The sequence below is a fragment of the Salvia miltiorrhiza genome, chromosome 8 (assembly GCF_028751815.1).
Source record: "Salvia miltiorrhiza cultivar Shanhuang (shh) chromosome 8, IMPLAD_Smil_shh, whole genome shotgun sequence".
NCBI lineage: Eukaryota > Viridiplantae > Streptophyta > Magnoliopsida > Lamiales > Lamiaceae > Salvia > Salvia miltiorrhiza.
Window position 1 is genome coordinate 55,493,967 of NC_080394.1, and position 14,353 is coordinate 55,508,319.

At 39.0% G+C, this 14,353-nt stretch overlaps 1 long non-coding RNA gene across 1 annotated transcript; it reads right to left on the bottom strand.

Annotated features, from left to right (window-relative positions):
• Positions 1 to 6,553: 6,553 nt before the first annotated feature.
• On the bottom strand, positions 6,554 to 8,835 carry LOC130999296 (uncharacterized). The gene is made up of 3 exons (XR_009093467.1): positions 8,501 to 8,835; positions 7,328 to 7,392; positions 6,554 to 6,742 (listed from the first exon to the last, which is right to left on the bottom strand). It is a non-coding gene; the product is annotated as an uncharacterized LOC130999296 (long non-coding RNA).
• Between the last annotated feature and the right edge of the window lie 5,518 nt (positions 8,836 to 14,353).

The window sequence follows — 14,353 nt, forward strand, 5'->3', positions numbered from 1 at the left end:
TTAGCACATTAATCCTATCTTCACTCATCACACTTCCACTCATGTCTATTAGATAAAAATAAGTTAGTGGTAGGGAAAAGAAAATATTAGTGGTGGTAGGGAAAAAGATTAGTGGTAGGGAAAAGAAAATATTAGTGGAGGATAATGGGGTGTTACATTAAGTAAATATAAAAATGTGGTGTAGGAATAACCCATGTGTAAAAAAAAAAATATGGAAGACTAATCATCAATTAATAAAATGCTAGAGCATAAAACTCTTGTGATCAAAATTAAAATAAATAGCACTAACATTAGTGCACTCTCTCAATTTATAAATACATCATAGGAAAATAATTTGAGAAAAATATTGATGGAAAATTTTTATAACTCATCATTCCTAAATTTCTCGGTAAAAATAAATGAATACATAATTTTTTTTTTTTTTTTGATTTGAAAACTCAAAATAAATCTTTGAGCTCCATCATTCTCTTAATGGACTCAAAAATATTTTGAGTGCATCATCCGTTGAAATAAAAAATAAAAATAAATCATCACGTATGTAAATCATCAAATTCACATAAGTCCGTATTTTATTAATGGATGCTGAACCCTAATTACCATAAGAAATCCTTAAATCAATAATTAAAAGTCTATAATCCTTAATAAAAAGTCGGGGCATTACATACTATCCCCCTTAACATAAATTTCGTCCCGAAATTTGTACCTCAGAAAATAACTCTGAGTACTTCACTTTCCTGTTAGACGGTAGTCTATTATTGACCATGATATATTCATAGGTCCCTTACTATCGGTATTGACTTAGTCCTTAGTACCTGAACTTCCCGATCTAAGATAGATTTGGATCTTCCTTCGTAACTCAAATATTGACTAATAATAATGTTGTTCTTATGGATCATATGCTTTGAATCGTAAACATACTTCTCTATTTGCGACACATGGGATACATTACGCACATTCTCAAAGCTTAGCGCTAACGCCAACCAGTAAGTTATTGGGTCTATCCTTTCTACAATCTCGTATGAGCCTATAAAACGGGGTTTAGGTTTACCCTTTACACCGAATCTAACGATTCCTCTTGATGGAGAAACCTTCAGAAAAACTTTCTCTCCATCCTCAAACTGTAGGTCCTTTCGACGTTTGTCAGCATATGACTTCTGTCTATCCTGGGCCTCCTTGATTCCTTTTTCTGATTTGACGGACGATCTCAATCATCTCGCCATTTCATCCCAACAAAGTGGTGATCTATATTTCCTCAGGTATAACGCATCATTTGCCAACCTATCGATAGGCGATTGATAACTGGTAAAAACATGTTCTCAGCTTTCACCCCGGTTTAGCTCGGTCGTCCTCAACATACCTTATTAGTAATTTCTATGTCGTTTAAGCGGAACTATAATGACTAATATCTCTAGAGCATTCTTAAGGCAACTTAAACAGTTTGTAAGGAGACCAACCATTTCGAGCATGTAGGCAGTCAGCCTAAAACGCCGTTATAAACTTTTATTCATTTATCGAATGAATCTCGAGTCATGTGGGCATTGACTGCCCCCTTTCGTGACAACCTTTGCTTAAGTATGATGGATTCAAAAAAAAAAAAAAAATCCATTTCGACAACGAAATTCATTGGTTCGTTAAGGGCTCAGTTTGTCCCAAACACGACATTAAGCTTGACTTTATGAGCTCGAAGACTCAAAGTAACAATATGATATGTTGTAAAACCTTCACTTGCTAGCACGCAAGACATATTTCAACAAATGAGGTTACATCTCGTTTCATGCCTCCTAACTAGAATTTTTCTAGATCTTAATACATCTTAGTACTTCTTGGTGACAGTATATGGGTGCCATGGCTTTATCTTATTCTTAAGTTCATTGTCATGGACATGCATATCTTCCCTTCAAAGAAGATAGCATTAACTGATTCGTCGTTGTAATTCTTGAAACTTCTTATCCTTATTCTTCCTCGTAGCTTCTCCATCTTTTCGTCCTTCCTTTGTGCTTCTACCACTATTTTTCTCAAACTGGGTATTGCCGCAACAACACTCGCTATTGTATTAGGTGATTTAATCACTTCTATCCTCATCTTGTCAAAGTTTTTAATGAGTTCTTCTTCCCTCGTGAGAAAGTATCCTAACTTAGACGAGACTTTACGACTCAATGCATCGGCTACTACATTGGCCTTGCCTGGGTGGTAGTTAATACCACAATCATAATCCTTTACTAGTTCGAGCCATCTTCTTTGTCTCATGTTCAGATCCCATTGCTTGAAAAAAAATATATATATATATTTTAAGCTTTTATGATCGGTGAATATCTCACACCTAACTCCGTATAGGTGATGTCTCCATATTTTCAGTGCATGCACCACTGCAGCAAATTCTAAATCATGAGTTGGATAATTCAGTTCATGTGGTCTAAGTTGTCGCGATGCATATGCTATCACATTTCCCTCTTGCATTAACACACAACCTAGTCCATTTTTCGACGCATCCGTGTAGATCACATATTCCCTGTCTGGTTCTGGAACTGCTAGCACTCGTGCAGTAGTTAACATGTCCTTGAGCTGCTGAAAACTTCTCTCGCACTCATCAGTCCAAGTATACTTGATTCCTTTCCCAAGTAACTGCGTCATTGGTCTTGCTATTTTTGAAAATCCTTCAATGAATCTTCGATAGTAGCCAGCTAATCCTAAGAAACTTCTTATCTCATTTGGAGTTGTTGGTGACCTCCATCCTTGTACTGCTTCAACCTTGATACCTTCTGACCTTAAGCCAAATCTCACATTTAGTGAATTTGATGTAAAGAGATTCACCCCTTAGTGTTTGCAACGCGATTCTCAATGTTTCTTATATTATTCTTAATCTTGGAGTAGATAAGGATATCGTCTTTGAATACCAAGATGGACTTATCCAAGTAAGGATAGAATGCTCTGTTCATGAGGTCCATGAACAACACTGGCGCGTTTATTAATCCGAACGGCACAACTACGAATTCGTAGTGATCATATCTTATTCGGAAAGCCGTTTTGGGTATATCTTCATGTCTAACTTTAACTGATGATACCCAAACTTCAAATCGATCTTAAAGATTACGCTCACACCTTTGAGTTGGTCGAATAAATAATCCTCAAGGTGCCTTCCTTCTTCTTGACAAATAACACAGGCGCTTTCCATGGGATACACTAGGTTTGATAAAACCTAGGTCCAATAATTCCTGTAATTGGATCTTTAGCTCCTCCAATTCCCTTGGAGCCATCCTGTAAGGTGCCTTAGATACCGGTGTTGATCCTTGTTCTAAATCGATGGTAAATTCTACTTGTCTATCGAGTGGCAGCCCTGGTAAATTTCTGAAAAATATCTCAGAACTCCCGTACAATCTCTACGTCTTCAATTATCCCTTTGGTCTCAACTCCTCCGATCAGGTATACCAGGATAGCTTGGCAGTCTATCTTGTTCATCATCTTCCTCGCTTGTAAGGCTGAAATAATTGGTATCCTGTTCCCCAGGTTTATCTCAAAGCATCCATCCCCGAAAAGTTAAAAGCAATCTTCCGCTCCTTGCATAAAACTGTGGCGTAGTTCTTAGCTAACCAGTCAATCCCTAGGATTACATCAATGTCCTATATTGTATAAACTGCAAGTTGTTTACTATGACCTTAAATGATCCTATGTTTACCTCTTGGTTTGAGTAAGCATGTGTTTCTATCGTCGCCCCTCCTATGGGTAAAGAATTTCTCATGTCCAGATTAGCCCTTTTCAGGTATGAGTTTTAGGGTATTTGTACATGCACTTGCAGAGAAAGAATGCGAGGCACCCGTATCGAACAGAAGTATAACAGGTGTGTTGAGTAGCGTGCCCATACTTATTAGGTTTCCTTGTTTGCTTCCTTATTTATTCTTGTGCGGGGCATAGGTTCTAACTTAAGGGGGTTGTGGTGGATAGAGTAGTTGTTGGCCTAGAATGACCCTAAATGGTTGTGCTTGACCCGGTTGATTCGATCTTCACATCCCTCCTTGTGGCCTCGCTTGGAAATCTTTAGCAAAATGGCCCTTCTGACCATATTTAAAACATGTATTACTATCATCCAAACATATATCATAATATGACTTGGAAAACTTCGGCCATGGAGGTACCCCAGGCTGACCCTGATTATCCTTAGCATGTCCTATGTTTGTTTGATGTCCTTGTCCTTGCCTTTGGGCACTATGTTTCCTACCAAGGCCTCTTGCCATTTCGACTATCATAGTAGTCTTGCCTTCGTCCTTGATCATTTGCTTCCTGAGTTGAGTTTGGGTCGGGCAAATCTCGGGCCTACTACCTCGGCGTCCAGAGCTTGGCTGAACAATTCAGAGTTCCTAAACTCAGTATAATTGTCGAGTACCTTAGGCCGGAGTGAAACTTGTCTATCATCTTTTCTTCTATGTCCACCTACTGTGGGGCCTAACGGACATGCTGCAGAAAATATGGTCATACTTGGTCATATCACATCTTGTTTTGCTTTGGATTAAACACTTCTTTTCCTTTCCTCTTATAACGGCTATTAGAAATATAATTGTCATATACCCCCGTCTGAAAATCTTCTAAGACAAGTCTGACAGCTCTTCTTGAGTCATTGCTTTTCTTTTGGCCTTCAACCAAAATCTGCAAATTCAGTCAATTGGAATGCAACACAGAAAGCCGTTCATGTACGCAAACTCTATATTACGGTCTCAATTTGGATTCTGAATTTCTATCATAATGAGTGGTCGATAATATTCATAGGACAAAGACTAATCTCAACTAATTTAAACACAATGAGAGACAACTATACAAAGCTATAGTTTGGGTGGTATACTAGGTCAGTAGACTAATACTTCTTAGTCTTATCGATAAAGGGAATCTACTATGACAACTCACGAGTTGCAAGGCTCAAAATCAACACAATATCAAAGCAAGGTGTTGTAGAAATTGTTCAAGAGATTCAAAAGAATGACCAGAGGGTATGAAATGATTAACTACAAGGTCGAACAAAATGACCTCGAGTAAGAACCCGTCTGGCTTTTCAACCGAAAGTTGAAACATATAGGTTTTCAACCCAAAAGACGTCTACTGAGATTTGGATCATGTGGACTGGCCAGGTCCAACATCATCACTTCCCAGTCACACGGGAAACATTGTCCCGAACTTGAGAAGTCGTGGACATACTATACATAACGAAACTTGAGTTCGTAGTGGCAGCTTAAAGCTCAAACTTAAGGTTCTAGTCCTATTGAACTAGACTCTTATTCCCCAAGGTCTACATACAGACAGTCGAACCATATTTTCTTATATAACTTGTAGTCCCAAAGACATGGGCAACAGTCCAAAGGCGTGTATACTGAGCTATAACAATTCTTATGTCGTCGTCAAAAGCTATACTAAAATCCCGATATGCCCGGGTAGTCTCTGCTGGGTCAAACGCGGAGCTTTCCTAACCATCGGAATATGCCTGGACGTAACCATCTTTAATAGATAAGGGAAAGTGTGAGTCTTCTTATACGTAAGTAGACGTAAAACTCTTAAATGTACAAGGTTATGAACATATTATGCATAACAAAACATAAGTTTCATTAAGACAACTAAACTTATTTTAAGGTCTTCTATTCTAGTGGACTCGAATCCCATTTCCCATGTATGTCACAAATATATATAACCCGCAGACAATCAAATCACGCCCTTTTTATAATCTATCGTGTAACATAAGTCGATTCGCTGTTCCATCGTGTGTAAACATTCGAACGTAGAGACTTATGCTTAAACCCTTGATGCAACGTTTGCCTTGAATTCATCTTGTATCATCATTCCGTGCTTTTCCTTCAACGCGTACATGTCTTTTCATTCCTCTTTGTAATTCAAAAGAACCATTGTTTTCTTGTGGAAGCTGAAATGCTCTAAGTTCTCTATCATTCTTCTAAATCATCACTTCAAGAATCTAGATTGTAGAGATATCCTACTAATCCAGCAGTCTATGTTCTTTTAGAATCGTGATCATGCAACTTATAGCAATCTATGTTTTCTGGGGAAAGCATGTGTCAATTCTCTATCATCCTTCTTATTATATCATCATAACTGCAATGATATGCCATGAAAGGCAAAACATTCAACATTTCAATGAAAGGCAAAACATTCAACATTTCATCATAACATGCTCTTTACATAAACATCTTCATGAAACAGTTTAGAACAATAACATCTTTAAAACATTGTAACTGCAGTTACCTTTTTCCTTGATTGAGCACGATGCAATGGAGTGTTGAGCGGTGTCGTATTAACCCACGTATGTCTAGTGAATCAAACTAGACTTGGCTTTTTTTAGAATAAGGTTTCTAGGGCCAGAGCAAACGAACTGCTCTGATACCACTCTGTCACAGCCCACTATCCCAATGACGGGTTAACCGGGGTTATGACTTGGGGTGAACAATAAGAAACGGAAATTAAAGGGAATCTACTAAATAACCATCATTAATAACAACAAACTAGTGGTATATATATATATATAACCACTTGGGTAATTAACAAACGAGCCTGCCATAACGACTAGACCCCAAATGAAAGTTAATTAAAATGAAGTAGTAATAAGTTCAAGTAGAAATGATAAATAAGTCAGAGTGTTTGCAGCGGAAAAACGTGTGAGTTATGCATATGGAGATGCATACTCAAGGTTTCATTACATAAACATCAAAAGAGAAATCCGCTCAACACCGATCCATTCCATCGCCTGCTCAACCTGCACATTTAGAAATACATGCAGGGCTGAGTATAAAAATACTCAGTGACATAAGCCGAAATACAACATGCATACATATATAAATTGAACTGCCATAACAGTAACACACAGGGGTTTTCATAAATGACCTGCGCTTACTAAAACATTTCGTTCATTTTCATAAAGATGGATGCATCCCATTTTCAGTCTATATGATCCATATCTGTCCTTTCTATCACGCGCCGGGAAGGAGGCCTCCTTACCACGGACGCCAAGACCGGTCGCAAGCGACTCGCGATCTCCATGAGTGTACACGTTAACCCTAGCTAGCGACCTTTGTCTAGCATAGGATCTCAATTGGATTTCCTTTAAAGTTGGCGAACCAACACAGATAGGATACATATAAAAACATAAACATTTTGGCAGTCAATCATTTCATAAACATTTCATTTTCATAACATTTTCATTTTCATAAAGGGCATTAAACATATAAGCATTTCATAAGAACTGAATAAATAGTCAAAACATATCATGCATATATATTCGCATATGAGGCCTACGTCACGCAGGGGATCTCTATATACGTAATAATAAAATAATGCCCACCTCAAACGTTCTTAAGCTAGCGTGGAGTCGCTTCTTCTTCGGCTTCATTTCCTGTCGCCCGGACCCTTATTGATGAAGAGTCGGTAAGTTCGTGAAGAAAATTGTCACAAGACAAAGTCTAATTCTACGTGTCTAGGGTATCTTTTAGTATTTTAGGGTTCTAGCATCCATAAGTCGTTTCGATTAAAACAATCAAAAACCAACATAACATCGACTAACCACATAACAAACGAAATAAAAGAATTCAATATCCTTAAACTTAATATCAATTAGAAAGCTAAGAGTATAATATAAAACATTCTCAACCCAATCCTTGAAAAATAAATCACATAAACAATTAATCTCATATTCTATCTCCTTACTCAACTCTATATAAACTCTCCACTCATCTCAAATCCTTAAGTTCAAGGATAGGTTTCAAGAAAATCATGGTTCTAAGTCTGGATTTATCTCTCATATAAGGCTCATCTAATCTCATTCAAACACATAGGCCACAATCACATAAAGCACATAAGAATCACAATCAAACATCATTAAAACATGCTTTGTTTTTACACTGATTCAACTTTAAAATTTAATCTGTTCTGACCCCGACATCTCCTAGACTCGATACTCATACCGAAAGAAAGATCTTCAAGTCTAGTTTCATATAAAAAAAAGTAGAGTTGAAAACTCCAAGTGGTTTGAGAGATATGACGTTTTTACCACGATCTACCATATTCGGCAGTTTTGAGCAATCGAAAACTTGGATTTTTGAAAAATAGTAAACGTTGTCAAAATGGACTCAACTTCGGTGGATATCTATCTAACACAATAAAGTTAATACCATAAAAATTTGGAAAGCTAGATCACAAAGGAAACTACTGAAATGAATGACTCTTTCCCCTGTTCTCTGAAATTCTCGGTAGTAATGTGCAGTTTGGGTTTTTCATTTTAAAGAAATATCAAACGAAGTTGGAATGGCTTGAAATTTTACCAGGGTACTCAAGACTCATGTAGGGACTTTCTATAAAAGTTTCAAAGTTATTAGACATCGACAAACCGTCGATCACAGTAGGTCAGTAGGCCTACGAAATTCACCAAAATCTCATCTCAAATTCTTTAAATGCTCAAGATTATATACTCACATATAACATCATACAATCTAGATCTATGAAAATAAGAATCACTTACCCAAGATTAAACAAAGATCAAAGTTTTCCTTTCTCACTCTTCAAACCAAACCCCACGGTCCTCTTGAAATCTTCAAGAATTGAAAGGTGTTTATGTTGATTTGGTGGAGGATTTGATCTTGAAGTGAACTTGGAAGCTTTGGTGATTAATCTATGGCGATCTTTTGGAGCAAAATTGGAAGAGAGGGATTTTTGGAGGTGACTGAGAGTTGAAGTGTGAGGGAGTGAAGTGATGAGCTTTGTCTTGCAATGGAAGAATGATTAAGGACAAAGCATTATTCATGATTAAAGCTTGGTTCCCTACCACCTTAGCACACTAATCCTATCTTCACTCATCACACTTCCACTCATGTCTATTAGATAAAAATAAGTTAGTGGTAGGGAAAAGAAAATATTAGTGGTGGTAGGGAAAAAGATTAGTGGTAGGGAAAAGAAAATATTAGTGGAGGATAATGGGGTGTTACATTAAGTAAATATAAAAATGTGGTGTAGGAATAACCCATGTGTAAAAAAAAAAAATATGGAAGACTAATCATCAATTAATAAAATGCTAGAGCATAAAACTCTTGTGATCAAAATTAAAATAAATAGCACTAACATTCGTGCACTCTCTCAATTTATAAATACATCATAGGAAAATAATTTGAGAAAAATATTGATGGAAAATTTTTATAACTCATCATTCCTAAATTTCTCGGTAAAAATAAATGAATACATAAATTTTTTTTTTTTATTTGAAAACTCAAAATAAATCTTTGAGCTCCATCATTCTCTTAATGGACTCAAAAATATTTTGAGTGCATCATCCGTTGAAATAAAAAAATAAAAATAAATCATCACGTATGTAAATCATCAAATTCACATAAGTCCGTATTTTATTAATGGATGCTGAACCCTAATTACCATAAGAAATCCTTAAATCAATAATTAAAAGTCTATAATCCTTAATAAAAAGTCGGGGCATTACAGGGGCATTTCACATTGAGGTGGATTTACCTCAACAATTCTCCCCCTCCACCTCATGTGGAGATTCAACTAGACCTGCTTCACGTTTGCAGATCTCAAACTTATCTCGGGGCCGGACTCGCCGCCACCCACCGCCCTACTCAGCGGCCTGAGGTCCGACCGCCACACACCGCCGCCGGTCCAGGCAACGCCACCAACCACACACATCGACATCGACGGCTGCAGGCTGTCGGTGTCGCCGGTCAGAGAGGACATGAACGAGATCGCCGGCGACGCGAAATTAATGGTGGTCGACGACTCCTTCCGCTCGATCGGATTCGGCAGCCGCTGAATCGGCGTAGGGCAACGGCGGTTGCTATGGACCGGTCGCCGGAGACTGGGCATATTGGAGGAGGCCGAATTGAGGAGATTGGCGTGAATGGAGAAGGGCCAAATGAAGGAGGCAGAAATTCTAAGAATTCAGGTATAGGGTTTGGTGTTTTTACACCAAACCCTCCTAATTTCGCATATTTACACAAAATACCCCATGCCTTGCCCATAAGTCCCTCAGATTCTCGTTTATTACAAAAGTCACCCCATGCTATACAATCTGCCCCACTTGATTTCCAAAAATTACATAAGTGCCCTAGTTTTCTACATAATACTAAAAGCACCTCTCAATTATGTAGAAAGTCACTAAATACTTCCGCTGCATATCAAATCTCTAGTGATAAACAAGATAGAGATAAAAGATGGATTTTTGACTGTGGGGCTACTGATACAATGACATTCGATAAAACTGATATCATTGAGTCATCACCATCATATCGAACACATGTCCAAACTGCCAGTGGTGACTTGACTCAGGTTGAAGGTGCAGACAATGAGAGATATGTGTTACCCCCTAGAAGTACTCGAGGAATTCCTCCTAAACGTTATTCACCAGAAACGTTTGGGAAGAACTCTCGGTATTCTATTGGGGGTATCGCCAAAGGGAACCTATCCAAAACTGCCGCTGCCTATGAAGTAGCTTTGTATGACGAAGAGATCCCAAAGAATGCAGAACATGCCATAAAGATTCCACATTGGAGAGATGCCATGAAGAAAGAAATAAGTGCACTGAATCGAAACCATACATGGGAGAAGTGTAGACTACCAAAGGGGAAGAAAACTGTAGGATGCAAATGGGTCTTCACAATCAAAAGGAGACCGGATGGATCTATTGAGCGTTACAAGGCTCGATTGGTCGCAAAAGGATACACACAGATGTATGGGATCGACTACGAGGAGACCTTCTCACCTGTTGCAAAGATGAACACTGTCAGAGTGCTCCTCTCAATTGCTGCCAATAAGGACTGGGATCTTCATCAGTTCGATGTTACAAATGCTTTCCTTCATGGAGAGCTTGAAGAAGAGAGAGAAGTCTACATGGAGGTGCCTCAAGGTTTTTCAGGAGATTTTGGAGAGGGTGAAGTCTGCAAATTGAAGAAAACCTTATATGGGCTCAAGCAGTCTCCCAGAGCTTGGTTTGGAAGATTCACTGCAGCCATGAAGAAGTTTGGGTACCAGCAAAGCAACTCAGATCACACCTTATTCTTAAAGAAACGAGGTGATCTGATCTCTTGTTTAGTCATCTATGTTGATGGCATGATCATAACAGGGGATGACACAGAGGAGATTCAGAAGTTGAAAGAAAGCTTGTTCAAAGAGTTCGAAATGAAGGACCTTGGGAGACTAAAGTACTTCCTCGGGATCGAAGTACTCAGATCGAGGAAAGGGATTTTTATCAATCAGAAAAAGTATACTCTTGACCTTCTTGCAGAAACTGGGATGCTAGATTGCAAGCCAGCTGAGACGCCTATGACTGTCAATCATGGGCTACAGATTGTGAATGGAGCTGAATTGGCGGATCGAGGGAAATACCAACGTTTGGTAGGGAAACTCATCTATCTTTCCCATACTCGGCCTGATATTGCGTATGCTGTTGGTGTTGTTAGTCAATTCATGCACCAACCACAGGCTGACCACATGGAAGCTGCGCTCAGAATTGTGAGATATTTGAAAAAGACTTTTGACTATGGAGTGCTGTTCAAAAAGACTGGACACCTTGAGATACAAGCTTACACCGATGCTGACTGGGCAGGAAACCCGAATGACAGAAAGTCAACAGCTGGATACTTTGCATCTGTGGGAGGAAATCTTGTCTCATGGAGAAGCAAGAAACAAAAGGTGGTTGCTCTCTCAAGTGCAGAATCAGAATTCAGAGGAATCAAGAGTGGGTTAACCGAAGTCCTTTGGCTAAGAAGATTGTTGATGGAATTAGGCCTTCACCCAACAAAGACGTGCCAAATGTACTGCGACAACAAGGCTGCCATCAGCATATCTGAGAACCCAGTTCAACATGATAGAACTAAACATGTCGAAGTGGATAGGCACTTTATCAAGGAAAAGATTGAGGAAAAGATTGTGGAGCTCCCGTTTGTGAGGTCCGAAGATCAGCTCGCTGATATCTTAACTAAGGCTGTAAACTCCAAAAGTTTTTCAGATGTTCTTTCCAAGTTGAGTATCGGAAATCCCGTCACTCAACTTGAGGGGGAGTGTTGAAAATAAGAAAAAAGAATAAGTCAAAGATTATTATTCAAAGATCATGAATAATAATTCAAAGACAAAATCTTAGCTTTTGATTTTAAGGGATTTTAGTTTGACATTTGATTCATCCTTACACTATAAAAGGATGCATTGTAATCTAAAGAAATCATCAAGAAATACAATAACAATCATTTGCTTCTCTTTATCTTTCTCTATGCATTATGATAATTCCATGTTTTAACACATGTGAGTTCTCTCGTAAATGACTCTTATTCCTATATTGGCACTGGAGACCATATTTATTTCTGGCATGACGACTGGCTGGGTTACAAGTTGGCTGACAAGCTACATATTCCGCTTTTCATGAGGGACTTTCTGCAGCAAGCTGTGAGCGATTATTTCTATGATGGGGTTTGGCACTTCACTCCGGATTTTATCATTCAGTTTCCTGATCTTGTGGTGGATATTCTGCTGCTTCCTATTGGAGAGGAGAGAGATACTCGCTTCTGGAAACCTTCTGTTAGTGGAGAGGTTTCGGCTTCTCTGGCTTATGCTTCGCAGTCTACGAACTTTCCCAAAGTCCTTTGGGGAACTTGGATCTGGGAGCGTTTTATTCCTGACAGACGATCTCTTGTTACCTGGAGGATTCTTCATCTGAAGATGCCGACTTTAGATGGTATTATCAAAAGGGGCATGCATGGCCCCAATCGCTGTGTGATGTGTGGAATGGCTGAGGAGTCTATTGATCATTTGTTTTGGAATTGCTGTGTTATTAGGCAGATTTGGGTGGTTTTCCTCGGCTGGTTTGACAAGGTGCACTTTATGGATTGCCTGGACATTCATAGCGTGTTGGCTGGTACCTGGAACACGGACTTTAGCCCGTTGGTTCGATCCTTTTGGAAGGCTGGGGTGATAAATCTTATTTGGAAAATTTGGGACTGCCGCAATCAAGTGATGTTTAATGATGCTTGTTTCAACTTGAATATGATTCTTGGATTCCTTAAAGTCACTTTTAAGGAAATGGAGTCCAATTTCCCTAAGCTTGGGCGTTCGCATAATTCTTGGCAGGATTATTTGTTGCTTAGGAGGATTGGGGTTACCATGCGTGCCGCCCCTCCCCCTATGATGATTGAGGTTCACTGGTGGCCGCCGGCTGGGCAGTGGATTAAGGTCAACACTGACGGTTCGGCGCTTGGGAATCCGGGGAGCATTGCGGCGGGTGGCGTTTTTCGTGATAACTGGGGTGCGGTTCGTGGTTGCTATCACTATAAAGAGGGCCGGGGGTTTGCTTTCGAAGCCGAACTTTTGGCGGTCATGCATGCCGTAAGAATCGCTAATTTCCGTGGTTGGCACTGGCTTTGGATTGAAGCGGATTCGTCTTATGTAGTGCAGCTCCTTCACTCTCGTTCTCTGAATGTTCCTTGGCGTTTTTTGCCGCTTTGGAAACAGACTTTAAGTTGGCTCTCGAATTTTCGTATTCAGATTTCGCACATTTATAGAGAAGGAAACGGTGCGGCGGATATTATGGCTAATCACGCCCGGAGTGAAGGGTGGTGGCCTCTTGCTATTGAGGTTATCAAGACTGCGGTGGCTTTAGATATGGCGACGCATAGTCGCGTTCGTATTAAGACTTAATGATGTGGGGCTGTCTTGGTTAACGATGGCGACGGCGTCTCACCAGCCATCGTCTATTTTCTCATGCGTTTTAATGTTTCGTTTGTGACTGGTTTGAGCCGGGATTGTTTTGGGACGATGGTTAGGCCGGAGTTTCAGAAACTTTCCTTTCCGCTTTTCTGGTCGTGTTCTTTTGTCTTTAGACGATCACTCTTTTTCCTTTTCTGGTTTTTCCCTTTGGGTTTTCCATGAAAAGGTTTTAATGAGGCTCGGCCCTTAGTTTGCTTTTTTGTGCTTTCAAGGGTTTTTGGTTCTTTTTCCTTTTTCCTTTTTTAATAAAATCGTATTTTAATAATAATGATAAAAATTTTGTGATATCATAATGGACTTTTATATATATGTATATATATTTTTTATAAACATCCTTTGTGGATTAGTACATGATACTAATTATAAATAATCTGCCGCAATGATAATGGATTAAATAAAAAAAAGTAGAAGCATATGCTAAGAGTCTCGTTTCGCGCATTTCTTCTAAGAAAACCACTATAGTAATCTCTCTCTTAGGTTAACTAGTATTTTCTCATGTGCTGTGCACGAAATGAAAATATAGCAATACTATACAATGTAAATAAAATAGGGAAAAGGTGCATATTGACCCTCGAAGTAGTAGCCCCTATAGCGTATAACCCCTCTTACTCACTGT